We start from the raw sequence: 17,006 nt of genomic DNA on the forward strand, positions 1-17,006 counted from the left end.
ATTATGAAGAGACAGAAAGACTCTCACCTGTGCTTTTTGATATGAATTGAGGGTTTATGCACTTTTTGCTTTCTCCCTCAGTGCCAACCAATGGCAGTGTATATCCCATCAATGTAAACAGCTGTAGAATGATGTGACAATTGAGGAGCAAGCATTTGACCCTAATTCCTCAGTTTATCAGTCTTTCTAAAGAAAAAACAGATCCATCTTTGCTAGATTTCCCCCCTTAAAAGCTTCCTGAGCTGCTCTGTCTGCAAGCCTGTCATCTGGAAGAAAGCAAGACATTAGTCAGGCTCATGCTTATTTAATAAAAACCTTGCATATGCAGGAGGGACTGAAAGTTGGTCTTTACTTTAAAATCGCCTGCAAACTTGAGTATGATTTTGCAGTGCAAAACAGATCTGAGGACTTGCCTGATTTACCCTGTGCTCCACCAGAGCTCAGCTTAGCAATTAACCAGCTAATTATTCACAGCTTAGATCAGGGAGCCAAGCAGCCACCACAGAAGTCCACAAGTATGCCCAGATCACCGTGCAAAGGACATTTCATGTCTTGCTATTTCATAAGGAAATTGGGAGGCTTCAACTGATGTCAGCTCCAGGAAATGAGCCCCAGGCAGATGATGCCGGAAGCAGGAGGCTTTATATTTAGTACTGAGTCACCCAGTATTATTAAATTCAAAATACAAAAAAGGTGGGTGTGGAGAGGGGATAAGTGGAAAAAAGTGAACAAGTTATTCTCTGGAGATCACGGGCCATGGGGAGTCTAGCATTGGATGGAGGTTTTTTTGTAAAGGGAGAAAGAAATTAAGAGATTACCTGGAAACCCCTTCTGCACATCCACTGGGAAAGCAGTTGCCAGATGAGCTGCATTCCCAGGGCAGAAGCCAGCACTGAAACCACTGCAGAAGTCTGCAGTGCCTTTGGGATTGCTCCAGCCAGTCCTGCAGGCCCGAGCAGAGCATCACCAGTTCTGAGGGATTTTCCCATCCTGTCTGCCACATCTTTGAGCCAAAGGACAAGCCACTGGAAGGAACCTGGAGTTGAGAATATTTTTAGGCCAGTTTTGCAGCTCCACCTAACCAATCACAAAGGGCACCTTGCAACAATCACAAAGAAAGCACTTGGGGTGATTACAGCAGCATCAGATGAAGCCTAATGGCTGTTACTGAGGCCTGGGAAGAGGAACTGCCCTGGCACACTAAAACTGCACCCAGGCAGGGCTGACATCATCCAAAGGCCATCCTGTCCCTTTCCTTCTCCTCAGCATTTCAGTTCTCCCACCCTGGCTGGCTGTGGGGTTAAATGGACACCAGCACAAGGAAGATGAGGCAGTGGGCAGAGGGCCCACTGTTAGCACAGCATCCAGTTAGAGCCAGCTCAGGCACCCACAGACCAGGCCACTGGAGAAAGAGTGGCACTGGGCCTGGTAGGAGGGTCTTGGAGGCACAAACATACTTCTTCATCTTTCATCTCAGCTGCCAGCTCTGTCCATCACCCAAGTCTGTCCTTGACATGACTTAGGCAGTCCTCTGCTCTCTTGGAGAACATGCTCTAGGTAACTATCCACCCTCAGTCACTACTCAAGGAAATAGAATTTTACACTAGAGCTGCACTACTGCAGAACACAAATGGCTGTTCACACAATATTTCTGAAGAGGGAAAACGTTCTGATCCATTTTTAGCAACATTCAATTTAGACACATCTACAATTGAGATGTATACAGCATTCATGTGGACTGCATCCTCATGGAATGTATTAATATGGGAAAGCTGCCATTTAATAGGAATGTAGTTCTTTGAATTAGGTCTTTTAACACACACTAAAGAAAGCTTTAAGAAGCACCAAAAAACCAATCATAATGCAAATGGTTGCACAATGCAAATTACAGGAGCACAGATTTGTTTAGAAGAGGTTCATATTTTCATACAAGTCTGTCATAAGCCTTTTAACTTTCTATCAGTGATAAATACTCTGCAGCCTGAGCAGCAGCAATACCTTTGCAAAGTTTTCAGCTACTTGAGCCAGATTTTGCCCCTGAGAAGATTAACTTTCTAAATAAAACATAAATACTGCTACCAAAGCCAAGCACTACACCTCATTTCATCTTAAAAAAGTAAACTGGAAACAAGAGCTTTCTAAAGCCGAACACCAACAGGGACTTGCCTATAGGAGTACCCTATTAGATTACTAATAAAATACATGTAATCTTCAAAATAAAACCATAACAGTTAAAAAGATGTGGTTTGAAAAATAGATTCATGGACTGTAGCAAGGCTGGCAATTATGCAGAACCAGAGGTCAGGAAGTGCTTAATACCTTCCACCTTTATGCAAGAAGATATTACACCTCTGCAGTGACAGCCTGCTCCAGCCACCAAGTGACACTTGGCCAACTGCTGACCACTGTGCAGACCAGTTTGCTGCACCCACTCCTGGCCAGTGGGAGATTGCCACTGGGTGGCTCCTCAGTCCCACACAACCCATCAACATCTGCAGGTGAGCTCCCACTGTCAGAAAGGTTCCAGGTACTGCCCAGCCTGGGCAGCAGCACACACACCCAGCCCAGGCAGGGAGGATCTGCAGGGAGGGATTGTATCTCATCTGGACATCATCCTGCCAGGGGCACTGGCTCATCATATTGTACAAATTCATCTGTGTTGAACTAGTCCACAATCTCATCTCAAGGGACATTGAGGCTTTTTCTGGTATTTAGCTCATGCAGTTGTTGGCTCCTCTCCAACTGCTTTTTTTATCTCAGACCCCAACAGAAAGTCTCCTGCAGGATGGACCCGCTGGACAGGGTAACTCCAGGGGCTCCCACAACTACTGCACTCTTCTCAAATATGTAGAGAGGTGGGGTAGAGCTGGATTACCACTCACACACACGCTGTAAATTGTCACCCATAGCTTTCAGGTCCCTGGAGCACAATCTTCACCACACAGCTCACTGTTAATTAGGAAGCCATCTCCCATTTTCCAGATCATTAAAAACAGCTACTAGTAGCAGACTGATCTCTGTGCTGTGAAGCCAGTCTTTGCTTTGACAGCAGATTTCTCCTATTCTCTAGTCTGTTGTTGCTGTTCACTTTAATGCTTAGTATTAAACGTTTAATGCTTGGTATTAAAATATTTTAGAATTAGTATTAAAGAAACTCTCATCCTAGAAGTTAGCAAAACAAAACCAAAAACCAAACATCTACAGATCCTAAATAAAGCCAAACAAGGCATGGTATTTGGTAGAAGGCATGAAGCAACTCTAGAGCTCAGGCAGAAGAGGCAGATCTATAGCTGGGAGCAATGACACCACAAGGTTCAACCTGGATCACACCAAAGAGGTCCAAATGCTGAGCAAGAATATCAGCTGTGAGTGTTACACGTGGAAGGGCAATGCACCAAAGAAAGTGCAATGCCTTGCTTTGTGCCAAGGTGATATCAAACCCATGCACAGAGCTTTAATTGCTGAAGTGAATCATTGACTGGTACTGGTTGTAAAGGCTCTTGCATAACAGAGTTTCAAGGACTGTGCAGGGCAGAATCCTACTCCATTTCATGCCTTTCAAAACTCTTTTTACACAGACCTTCAGAACACAGGGAGCAAAGAGACCAACTAAAACAACCCTATATAACCCTGAAAAAGGTATGCTACTTAGAGAAAGGGAAGGAAGGGAGAGAGGAATAAAAGTTGTTGCTATTAGTGATGGATCTAACTAATGTAGGCTGGGCACTGCCATTACCATCCATCCAGCACAGCTACAGGAACTTCTGTGAGCTTCTCAGCTGGGCAGAAGAAATGTCAATTTTTCAAGTTTTCAGCAAGAAGTCTGACTATGCTGCCTTTGCTTGAGCATTTGGTTTATATAATACAGTGGCAAGAGCCCAGCTGGAAATCAGATCAACAAGAACATTGCAAAGGGGTGGGCAAAAGAAGGGCAGGAGCAGGATTGCACAGGAACCTCCCATCCATGTCCCCAAGGAAAGCTTAGTCCCAGCCTCAGCCAAACAGTGCAGAAAGGAACAGGCTAAAGTTTAGGTCAGACATTAAGGCTGCTTATTCAAAGTATTTTCAGTCTTCAGAAGGCCTGGTTTCCCCTCTCTCTGTATGGAAAGGTGAATTCTGCCTAAGTGAGGATTCAGAAACTTGCTTGTTATTACCAGGAGCACTGAGAAACATGAATGTTTTTGTAAATGTATTTCCATTTGTTCTCTACTGACCTTCAGAATGTTGCTATCTCAGAAACAGTTCTTAAAAGCAAGGGCAAACTTTCTCCCTGAATGCTTGCCCAACACCAATCACAACAGGGCAACTTTATATACACCCACAACACCCTATGTATTCCCTAAAATAAAACTCCTCACAATCCATTCTTGGAGGCAAAACATTTTGTGCAAAATTCAGGAAAAAACAGCTTAATTGCAATATTGTTTTACAACTCACTTCCTTTATTTCTGTAACCAGCTGGAGACAAGCACCTTGTTCTGTGTTGGGTCAAGGAAATGTTTAACTCCAGGATTTATAGCACAATATATATGTGTACATATCACCACAGCACTGCAGCTGCTCAACAGTTATAGCAGAAGGCAAACACTGGTTCAGCCCAAGGAAAACAGGGATGGGCTGGAATATCAGCCTGCTCACTAACATCTCGCTGCAGAGGCTCCAAGGCAGGAGAGCATCCAAGCCAGTCACTGGGACAAGACTCAGCATCCTGGAATCTCAAAACCACAGCCCTGATCCAAACCCAAACAACACTCCACAAACCCCTCCTGGCTGATTAGCAGGAAGAAGCACAAGGTTGCGATGGCAGCACAAACAAGGAGCCAGAATTGATGATCTCTCAGACCCAGTTGAAGCACTGCTTCACAAAATATGAATGCCAATTACAGGGATGGGTAGCTGGAATTCAAGTTTCCACTTGGTTAGTGCTGCACTGGACAGACTGAGAACTTTGGTGCTTGCCCAGCAGTTTCATCTGCACCAAGATCTTCCATGAAAACAGGGACAGAAACTGTGAAAACCCACGGGACCTCCTCCAGTTCCTGACCTTCCCAGCAGGGCAGAGTCAAAGGCAGAGTCAAGTTCAGTCCTACTGTTTGTGAAAGTAGAGCAAGACACTTTTCTACCTTGTAGTACAGAAGAGAGGGGAAGAGGCAGATCAGCACCTCCCCTTCCCTGTTATTTTGAGCAGAATCCATGGAGCAGAGGTCCTGGTACCTGGGCTGGGACAGTACCACATGCACCAGCAACATCACTGAGGCACAGATCCATACAAACATCAAAAAACCCCAAATCTGATCAAAAAAGGGACTTTGAGGGAATAAACACATAGAAAAAATGATTTCAGCTATAGTTTTCAAATAACACAACAGGCAAGGAAGAATATTAAAATGGCACCCAGGTGACTGTGCAAACGTGTTTCAGGAACAACCCACTGCACATCTTCCATCTAACCCAGACAGGATACAAGCTTCTTTTATCCAAGGTCTTCAATCTGAATTTCAAATATCTTGTGTGTTCAGCTCTGGAGAGACCCTAATTTAATCACTAATATATTGGCAAAAAATAATCCACACACATATAATGCAGAATCACATGCCTTCCTATTTGCTTTAAAGTATAGAAATACTTTTCATATGTCAACTTTCAGGGGAAAAAAGCAAGATAAAACAAAGGGGATTTTTTTCTATAGCTTCCTTTCCCACCACCTGAAAGAGACAACAATTTCAGGAGCAATCCAAGAGGATGTCCCCAGAACTCTGCAATCAATTCTTTCTGTTTTCCCCCTAGCAAGACAGTCTCCCCATCATTTGGGCACAAGAGAAGCAGTTCTAGCACACAAAACTCCAGCAGAAGCACAAAACCAATAGGACATAGGCCAGGGGCAGGATTACCCACAGCATCTGAGCCACAGCCCCACTCTGCAGCTGGTATGGCAAACACTGATAGAAGCCAGCAGCATTTCTGATGTTACTCAGCCTGTCTCACCTACCAGATTATCAGATCTTCTTTATGCTTTTCCCCACGTTGGTGTTTTGCAGGTTTTTCCTTGCCTTGACCTGACCCTGCAGTGGGCAGCAACACACTTTGCCTTGTGTAAGTTCCTGTATTTATACAATTTTTTTAAAAACAGCCTGGCTAGCATATTTTCAGGAAAAAAAAATTGGTTTCCTCTAGCAAAAATAATAAAAAAGAAAAAAAATCTGCAGTAAAGACCTAACTGTAGGAGTCAGTTTTTCCACTTTAAAAATTTGAGATACAAATAAATAGCCCCTTGACTCTCAAAGTAAAAAGCATGCAACTGAGCTAGACAAAGGCTGAAAGCTCATCCCTAGGCTTTGGGAGAAATAAAATCCTTCTAGTGTCCTTCCACAGACAGTTTCATGACTGTTTACAAAGATTTTATGAGACAATACAATATTTCACATTTTTACATTTTTTTCACAGTCTACTCTAGAATGGAATTACCAGAAACAGAACAGGCCAAGGCAGAGTCTACAAAAACTGAAGAGAAGGCAGCATTTTCTCTGATTACAGAGAGACCTTTGATCACCAAGGTCACGTAAACCCGGCACACAGAGCATGCCAGTCATTAACAGCCATGGAACAGGCACTGGGCAGAGTCTCCCTGCCCTCCTCCCATCACTCCCCTGCTCATTTATTCCCAGCCCTGCCCTAAACAGCCATAAAGGCTGTGTCTGAGCTGGAGGAATTGCAAGGCAGCACTGCCTGCTTCCAGATCCTGGTTCAGCTGCATCCTGCCTTTCCCCACGGAGCAGCCCTGGGCCTGCCAGCAGCATTTCCTAGCACCCTGCAAAAGCACTCACTGCCCCACCAAGCATGGCCAAGGACAGTGGAAAACACATGAAACAACACGAGAAGTCAACACTTGAGGTTCATGAGGCAGAGGAGAGATGCCCAGGGCAAGGAGACACTCAGATCTTCCCTCTGCTGTGCCATGGCCAACCACTCAGACTTGCCTAAGCTTGGGTTTGAGGCCTGGCTTTGCCAAGAGGCAGTGGGGAATGAGATCACCACACCAGATACTGGTCAGGCTCTTGCCCTCAATGTTTTTTCTGTTTTATACAAAGAGGGAGGCGTGTGTAGCCCAGGTCTAGACAGACAGGACTGAGCTGGAGGCTGTGGGGCAGTGTCCTGGTCACTGGACATCCCTGCAGCACCTGAGCTGAGACATTCCTAAAGGGGCAGCCTAATGCAGAGGCTGTGAATAGAGTTTTCAATTGTTTCAGGTCCTTCAAGAAACACAGCTAAACTTTGATCAACATCTATGATAAGTACATGGCTGGCAGTCAGACATCTGGCTCTTCACCTTTCCAACAGTGGTCACCTTAGCACTTCTGCATTAATTAGCAGCAAACAGATTTTCTGAGGTATTTTATAGCTGAAGGGCTTCCTGTGGCTGCCAATACCCCAGAAACCAAGACATAAATGTGTTGTGTACAGTTTTCAGCCTGATGAAAAGAGAGACTATTTTTAATCCAAGCCTACATAGGGTGGGGCTCAGTCTCCAACCAGGCCAAAAAGCCACTATAGTCCACAAGACCAATGCCTGGCAATCTTTGCTTGCAGGCTGATGTCTGTTCTATTTTGGGGATGGGAGGAATTTAGAATAAAAAGATATATAAATTAAAAACAAAGGAGGCTATGAAAAGTGAATAGAGGGAAGGGCCAGACTTATCCTGTGTATTTTGGTCTAAAGAACAGGGCTCTAAAAGAACACATATCAGAATTACTCTATTTTCCATTTCCCACAGCAGTTTATAATTTATAACATGGGCTGAGGAGAGTACAGCCCCAGTATATTTTTCACAGGAGGAAAAGCCAATCCATGGCCCCTTCCACAGCAGTGAGACCCTTGGGAAGACAAGGCAGGAAAACAATCACCAGCCATAGACATCCCACCAGGATCCCATACAGGGTTTCCTATCTCAGACACCAGTACAACAGCTGTTGTGACACCTCACTGTTTTGTGCAGTTGGGACTGCAAAAAAGGCAAAGCAGAGGATTGGAATCTGGCAAGTTTTGCTTATTTAGGGCTTATGGCCACCAGGCAACCAACCCACTAAAAGCAGAGATTTTTTTGTACTCTCAGCACCTAAACTTCAGACATAACACCCCACTAGGTTTTATTTGCTACAGACCCTGTCTTAACTTGGCATTCAAGCCAGCTCAACACAGCCCCACATTCCTTGCAGTGCCCAGGTCATTTGTCTAAAAGCAGATACAGACAGCCTCTCTCACTGTCTTCAGGTGCCCCTTTAGCACCCAGCCATAAACTGTGAAACACTTGCATAGGCATCAGCATCTCTTCACTTGGCCAGGGCTGCATCATTAACCCAAGCACAGGAGTCTGCAATTAATTCTCTCAGCAGAATGCATGAAGGGCAGGACGAAAAGATGCACACAGGGATAACTGGAGGACCAGCAATGATGAACCTCAAGCACTGCTGTCACTTTGGTCACAGACTTCTTTAGGAAAAAAGCCAACTTCTAAGCAACATTGTGAAGTTTAACCCCAACATTATAAGCATAGCAGCAAAACTGGATGTTGAACACCTCAACACATGATTATGGACAACTTCACTTCATCCTTCCTTGTTCTACACATAAGTAACTTCATCAACTCCCTCCTCTCTCATGGACAACACTAAGGGCAGTATGTGATGAGGAAACAGTGAATGAGACAGTTAAGTCTATTGTCAACTTTAAAAAGAAAAAACAAAAAAGCTTACTTAAAACATCAGTAATTAGGCCTCCTGCAGAGACACTACACTTTATCTTCTCTTGAAGATCACAGTAATATTCTCTCTTCCCAGCTATTCAGTGGGGACTCCCAGCAGCATCTGTGAGCTGTCACTCTTTTTACAGGAACAAAAAACCTACTGAAGCGGCAGGAAAAACAGCTGTAAGCATTTCAGAGAAGGAAATGAGACAAGGAGACTGGTTAGAAGCATATGGCCCATATGGATTGACATGAGCAATCTGCAGCAGCCCTAACCAGAGCTTCCCATTTCAGAGTTATCCTGCTCCCCACATCCTCAGACACATGTCAAATCAATCATTATTTTATTTCCTCCATACCAAGTCCCAAATGTTACTGGTGCACAGGCCACCACAGCCCATGGGGACAGCCTGGATGTTGCAGGAGGAGTGAGTTTCCCCCCAGGGATGTGCACATCACCCAGCCAGCACAGGGGACACAAGGAAGGGGACCTAAGGCAAGCAGCCCACTGGGCAAGGATGCTGCATTTCATGGGCAGTGGTCATCCTCATGGCCCAGCTGCTGAAAGGTAGAGACAAACTAACAGGAATCAGCTGGCAAAACAAACAAAAGGGAAAGAATGAATGTGGGTAGCTCCATCTCTGCTGATAACAGCTCTCCTGAGGGCATGGAAGCCCCCTTTTCATCATAATTCCACTCACAAACCCAATGCAAAACTAGCTTCAAGCAGCCCAGGCATGAACCCACAAACCTAGACAGGAAACCCTAGCTGTTAGAGGAGCACACATGATATAATTCTTCCAAGCAGGCCAGACAGGACTTGATTATCATCCTTGGCAGTTTTAATCTATTACCAAAAAAAGCCAACAGATTTTAGATTCCCAGGAGACCAGTGGATGCCACAGTAGCTGAGTGGACTGGCTGGCCAGCACGCCTCAGCACCCTGCCCAAGGAAGTCCACACCCTGATGGGAACAGAACTGCAGAGCAGCCAAGCAAACAGTCCTGTGACAAGGCAGCTGCTGGTCAGCACTGCTGTCAGTTGTGGTCAGCACTGATGTCAGATGTGCCCACCTCAAGGAAAAGCTCTGTCACCTCCAAATTAAACAGTGTGGCACTAGCAGAATACAGATGTGCACAACTTCTCCTCCCACCTCACTCTCCAGGCCTATCAGGTGGGCACTTCTGTCTTCAGCTCCATCAATTAACCACATTTTCTTGTTTAGCTGGTACAGTTCCTCTTTACATGGCTGGCAAGATCTCACAGGAACACACCAAACACCTGCAATCCCAAACCCAGTGCCTGCTGCCCCCATTGGGTTCTGCAGCCACAAACACATAAGTCCCATCTTTTGGCTATAAACAAATCATCCCTTCAATCAACAGTTACAAGAGTGGGCCTCCATCACCCTCCCTAGGCAGGGTGTCCCCAGTGTCACAGCACAGCCACCCCAGGGGTGCCATTGGCCAGTGGAGATGGGCTGGACTGGGGCTGCAGCACAGGGAGATGAGGAAGGAGGATTTCTGACAGCCAGGATGCCCTGTCCCCATGCTGATGGCACAGCCTGGCAATGCCACCCAGGTAAAGCAGAGGAAATCTACACCTTCAGCCCTTCACTTGGGAAGTACTTGCACAAACCAGAAGACTTTTCACAGAGCATTCTGTAGTGCTCCAAGTGGATCTCACAACACATGGAAAGGTGCTATCCAAGCCTCCCCTACAGAGACACTTCACCTAGAAGCAGGAAGGATATCCAGGGCAGGAAACACTGGCAAGGACAGGACAGGCTTGACCCATCACCTACAACTTCAGCATTGAAGAGCACAAAGTAGGCAGCTGCTAAGACTGAAGCTGAACTAATGCTGCTGTGTCCAAACACCACCCACCTCACCCTTACTCCCTGCACACTGGAGATACCCATTTTTAATTCAATAAATCCAAGAGAGACAGCAGACCCACAGGCACACCCAAACCCCTGTGTACAGAGCAGGGGACACAACAGTAGCTCATGCCTGACCAGCAGTCACACAGCTGGAAGTGATTACAGCAGCCCAGTCCCTGTCAGCTGAGCTGCTGCTGCTCAGGGGATCTCCAGGATGCCCCCTGAGCATCATCTCTCCCAGCCACAGCACCCAGGGCCCATATGCTGGACCATCACAACTGCCTTCAGCTTTCACACTTCCCACCTACTCACCCACCAGCAGCAAGAGCAGCAGGTACTTCTGGGTTAGAAAAGAGTGCAAATGGTGCAAGCAGGGACAGCTGATTCTGCACAGGAGTCTGAGCAACTCTCTGGGATGGTCACAGGGTCAACAGTCCTTTCATGCCCTCCCCTAGCAGCAGTGGAGGGCAGAGCTCTGCCAAGACATCACCCACCACAAACACAACCACTGCTGCTTGTGCAATAATCCAATTCCCCAAGTGCCAACAGGAATGTGTGTGCAAAGATGTCAACAGATGCCTATCAAGAAGCTTGGGGGCCAGGGATAGGTGGTGTTGTGACATTTGTTACAGTAACCCAACAAATTAATTTAAGGTTTGATTCAACCTTGCATCACCCTCATTACAAGAGCTGGTCTCAGTTTTGCAACATGCTTGAAAAAAATAAGATATTCAGGAATGTTTTGCTTTGCGTATGCATTAAGGCTATTTGGTAAACTTTTAAAAGTCAATATCCACCTTTCACACATCTGCAGGTAGGGGTTTCTGGATTCATGTTTGGCTTTTTTGATTTAATTAGCAACTGTAATTACATCATGAGCTCAATGTCCAAAAAGATACACAGATCATTAAATGCACGGTAGTATTTAGTCCAAAAAGTGCTGAGCATCCAAATACCAGCAATTGGTTGATAAATATTAACATAAAATGTTGTGGCTATTCCCAATTTGACAAGAAACTTAAAAGAAAGTTAAAAATTAATATCTGTTATTGCACCAGGCAGGTTGATAGCTTGTCAGCCACATGTTTAAACAGCTGGCCTGAAGAGATAAGAATCTGCTCTTTTCATGCTGAACTACTGCTCTAATATAGGTGGAAGCAGAGCAATATTCAAAGCCTGAACAAAACATCAACTTAAACCGTGTTTCTTTCGCTGCTTAGTGGTACTTGGCAGTACACAGATAAAAACCAAGTAGCAGCAGGATAAATTTCATCTGCCCAAGCCTCTGCAAACTGCACAGCAACACTGTAGCAGCTGGCATCTCCCTCCTTCCTTTCCCACTCTCTGTGATCAGAAGCACCTCCATATCCCTGCACAGGGTTAAACTGCCTCCCAACGTGGCAGGTCAAGAGCTGCCCTTGTGAGCACCATTAGGAGAGCCAGGACTGTGCTTTGCAGGGCGCTGATGGGTCTGTACAAATCCTGTGCTGGAATAATACAGGCAGGCTTGGTGCTGCTTTTCCATCACCTCCTCTGCCACAGGCAATTCAAGAAAATCAAGCTAACAGGCCTGTATCTAAAAAGGGACTAATGTCCTCAGAGAATTTCAATCCACATCTCTCAGTTTTATGAAGTAAAGAGATGCAAAACATTGTAGCTTAAAAAAAAACAAACAAACCCCAACCACAAACAAGAAATACCCCGTACTGATATAAAGCTGAACTTACTTGGTCTTTGGCTCTGCTGAAAACATGGCCCCTTTGTGTTTCACCACCTATTATTTAATGCTGTGTAAAATAAGATTACCAAGAACATTATCTGTGTGTTGGGACGCGTCACCAAATAAATTAGCACTACTTAAAATATCACCACCTAGACAACCTCAGGTGTGAAATGAGCTACTGATCACATCATCTAATTAGATAAGGAAGCACATTACAGTATCTATGATGGGCACACCCTCCCTAAACACACTGCCAATCATGTAAAAGAAAAGTATTTATCTTCTCCCAAAGCACTATATGTTATCAATAATGCAACTGCCATACTGAAGCTCCAAGTGGAGCACTTGCAGTTTTACCACACAAAAAGTGCAGATTAAGTGGTTCACAAGGCACACAGATCACTCAGATCACCAGCAGCTGCTTAAGCACAGCTACTGATTTAACTGTCCCTGGCATCCCTTCCAGTCAATCACTGAGCAGTGCTCTCCTTTGCTTCCCTAGAGTCAGAAAAGTTGTGTTTCCATTTCTCCAAAGCCACTGAAGTCACTGCACTAGAAAGCCAAGTAAACATAGGAAAGAGTTACTAGAGTTACTAGAAGATCCCGCATGAGTGGATTCAGCACAAACTCATTTAACCAGACTGCAATTCCTTCACTCACCATCTTAATCTCACAACAATTGAAACCCGGAGCAGAGAAGTCAGCAAGAGAGCCCCAGGGGAAGGGCTTCCTCTGCATTTATCCAAATACCTAATGAAGTCATCAATCCCCAGAGCCCTGTCCACTGTAAAGCTCATCTAGCCAAAAGTGGTAAATAGGTTTCTGGAGTTTGGGGCATTCTTAACCTGGGGAGACGTTTGCTATTTTACAGGAGGGGAAACTTCATCAGATTAACTTTGATAAGAGAACAAAGACCCTGATGAAACACAATTCTTTACATCTAGCACTGAATAACTGAGTTTAATAATCACATAATGATCTCTTAGCTCAGACAAAGAATGAGTAATTCATCTTTCACAAGCAGAAAATTCCTTCAAAGGAGCTTGGTTACAACCAAGCAACATCCTCAAATTGTTAAACTGTTGGCAAGATTAACAGGCTATGATAACAACAACGTTTGGGAAAGGTTTCATTTAACAAATTATTTTATTAGTTTCTTCTTTAAGAGTTATTTAGATGCAAACAAACAGATCTGGAATTTTAAGTCTCTGTGTGTGCACACACTCCACATAAGGCCATCAAACACCCCCAGGGCAGAATCAGCTGCAGAATATCGCACCCAGGGGACTTGCCTTGTGTCCACTAATCCCCCTGAATCACTGCTCTCCACTCACAAACTACCAGGAGCTCCTCTTTGCACAAGATTTCTTTTCAAAACAGATTGAATTTCTATACGTCATTATGCACAGCACTAGCACATGCTGATCTCGGTAACTATTCCCTCTTTATATCCAGGTTCCAGCTGTTGTCTTTAAAGTTACTCTGAGCGAGTCTCCCAGCATTAAGGAGTTTTGCTTCTCAGGTTACCATGCTCACTGGAGAAGTCACAAGTGCTACTGGCTGAACAATGGCTTCAAGCTGTCATGCAAAAGCAATTTACTTGAGATATCTATTATCTTTTATAGTCGCTTCTACAGATTGACCAAAAACAGGAAGCCCAGCTCTCACATTCCACTGGAATTGTGTAACAGCAATAACAACCTCAAAGGCTGATTCAATGGCATTTGCTCAGATCTATACCCGCAGCTCTCCTAGGAAATCAGCGAGTCCAAGGGATGCCCTGCTTGAAGGCACGGATGCTCTTACAGAGCAGGCACATGCGGCCTGTCCCAAGGCCAAGCATTAACTGGAGTTCGGTTCCCATGCACATGTGTCACCACTGTTTCTACTCAGAAACTTACAACTGGAGCACAGTCATGCCTGCAGAGCTGTTACCTCTGTGAGCACTGGGACTTGATGTTATCCATTACAATATTTCCAGACAGCATCAGGGTGCCCCAGCAAAGGAAACTTTGAAGATTTAAGTCCTGAAAAATTCCCTGCTCTTCCTTTTCCCTTCCCAGGCTCCCAACAAGAAGCCATTGTTAGGGGGAGTAGGGTGACACTTCCTCTCCCAGTACAAATTAGAGATGTATAAAAATAAACCCACACAGCTGTCCCACGACTTCTAATCTAATTGAAGCGGGGTGAAATAAAGTGAATTCGTTCCCATTTCCTCACACTCCCTGCTTTGGGAATACTACCCTGCACAAAAGATAAAAGTGAAATACAAACCGAACCCCTTTTCAGTGCCGCTCTGCGGGAGCGCACAGCGGGAAGGGGCACCTCCCCGCCCCTCGGCCGGGTTCTGCTTCTACCAACTCGCACAAAGCCCCGCGTCTGCCGCAGCCGGGGCTCCATCCCAGCGCATCCCACGGGCCGGGCCCGCCCGGGGCTGAACTTTTCCAGGGGGATGAATCAGACAAGTGCCTTTTCATCGCCGCGGGGAGCTGGGAGCGGCGGCAGCAGCGCGCCCGAAGGACACGTCCCCCGCGTCCCGCCGGCACCGAGCGCTCCGGGCTCCGCGCCCGCCCGGCTCCGCGCCCGCCCCGCCGCCCCACGGCCCCGGGAGCCCCGGGGACACGCCTGCTCGGCAGCGGAGAGCAGGGCCGGGCCGGGCCCGGTGGAGCCGCCGGGGCCGGTCGGTGTCCCCCCCTCGCCGCCGCGGGTGGGATGCTGCTCCGGGCGGGCTGGCGCCCGTCCAGCGGCGGGGCGAGCGCCGCAAGTTTGCCCGAGTTGGAGGCGCGCTGGAGGAGCCCGGGAGCACTCACCGTCCGTGCCGAGCCGAGCCGAGCCGAGCCGAGCCGAGCCGAGCCGAGCCGTGCCGTGCCGTGCCGAGACGTGCCGAGCCGCCCCGAGCCGCCCCGAGCCGTCCCGAGCCGTCCCGCCGCTGCAGCCCCGCCCGCTGCCCGCGCTCGGCGCGCCCCGGCCCCGCCGCCCCGGCCCCATTGGGCCGCCCGCCCGCACATCACGGGCCCCGCGCTGCGAGTGGGCGGCCGCGGAGTCACTCAGGGCCGGGCCGAGCTGAGCTCCGGCGAGGGCACGCCCCGTCCTCGTCCTGCCGCCGTCGGGCGGTTCTGCTGTGTCTGCCCCTCGCCGTTCCCTGCCTTCATCCCCCTTGCATCCATCCATCCTCACCCCCTGCGAGTATCCCCAATCCCGCGCACGCCTCACTCCTGCCCGGCGAGCATCCCGCATTCTTCTCCTGTGTGCAACTCTCCTCCAAGCAGTCCTTTCTTCTCTACAGGCATCCCCTCCCTCTGTGCTGTCCCTCCTCCCTGTGTCCTGTCTCCCGTGCACAGGCAGCCCCGGCTGCCTCAGCCCTGCCACGCAGACAGAGCAGCTCTGGGCTTCTCTTGCAAATTCCCTTGTCCCCCCAGGGATAACCCTGCGGGCTGATGCTGAGGATGTCCAGGGAAGGCTGGCGCTGGTGGGCACATCGGGCAAGGAGCTTCGCACAGAGCAGAGCCAGGGGCAGAGCCAGGGCTCAGTGGAGTGCAGGTGCCTGTCCCTTGCACCCCATTATTCTGTGCTCCTGGGCAGACAGCCTTGCCATAGCCTTTCCCCACGCAGCTTCCAGCTGTCCAATTTGGGATAGGTGACCTCATAACTGTCCTAATTTCTACATTTGCTACACAGATATTCACACTGAACATTGCTAGAAGGGTTCAGGAAATCAAGGGCCTTGGGGACGCTTTTGCGTAAAAGTGGTGGAGAACAGAAGTTAATCCAAATAGGCCTTGAACAGAGAAAGAAAAAGCAAACACCTGCTGTGGGAAGAGGGAGGTGAGCAGGGAGAAGGAGATGGGGACAGACCTGGGCCAGAAAAGGGGAAAGTTGTGTCCCCACACTCTTGGCCGACACTGGCACGTCCACCAGGACCAGGAGAAAACATGGATTTGGATATTAATGTCTTCTTCTGGTTTTAGGAGAAAAGCAAGTATGCATTCAGGCACAAAAAACCCTTTCCTGGCCAGAAAGATGAGACATTCCCATGCCTGGATGTGAGAACAGCACAAAAAGTAATAAATTCTATAACAACCAGGAACACTAATGGAAGATGTCAGTTCTTGTATAATGTAAAAGCACATCTCATATTTTGCTGTTTAACTATTTCCACCAGTGTCAGAAAAATTAAGCTTGCTAAAATGTGACAGTTACCTAACAGACTATTAATAGATAAGGCACACACCAGCATTAGATCATTTTTTTCTCTTCTCTTTCAAACTTAAATAAATGTAGGACATATTTAACTAGAACTGCCCAGTGAAATTGATTGCAATGAGTTCTTAGCTCTCTGTGTTGGCAATGTTACAGGTGCACATTTCTGGATCTGTATTGCCTAGTCCTATGTTATGAATTTTTATATGAATTATTTACAGAAAGGCTGTCAGTCTGATCATTATAGCATAAGGCAAAACACATTTTATTGTCAAAACTGCCAGGAAAATTCATTTTGCAGTGTTTTTTCCAAAGCTACAAAGTGACACGGTCTCATAAAGTTGTCCCACATGATGGAAGCTACATGGCTCACAGTGGGAGTTTCCTCATCACATTAGCAGGAGCAGCTTCCTGAGAAAAATCAGACTCTCTTCCCATCATTCTTTTTTTCTTTTTACAC

The 17,006-nt window shown here is 46.9% G+C and overlaps 1 protein-coding gene across 2 annotated transcripts in view; it reads right to left on the reverse strand.

Moving 5' to 3' along the window:
- The window catches only part of PLS3 (plastin 3), a 49,993-nt gene extending 34,763 nt beyond the window's left edge, over positions 1-15,230 (reverse strand). For both annotated transcript variants that reach the window (XM_054516368.1, XM_036402286.2), the window contains exon 1: positions 15,157-15,230. The gene's annotated coding sequence lies outside the window, so the exon portion shown is untranslated. The remainder of the gene's footprint in view (positions 1-15,156) is intronic.
- Positions 15,231-17,006: the final 1,776 nt, after the last annotated feature.

Source organism: Molothrus ater, chromosome 14, assembly GCF_012460135.2.
Source record: "Molothrus ater isolate BHLD 08-10-18 breed brown headed cowbird chromosome 14, BPBGC_Mater_1.1, whole genome shotgun sequence".
Lineage (NCBI taxonomy): Eukaryota > Metazoa > Chordata > Aves > Passeriformes > Icteridae > Molothrus > Molothrus ater.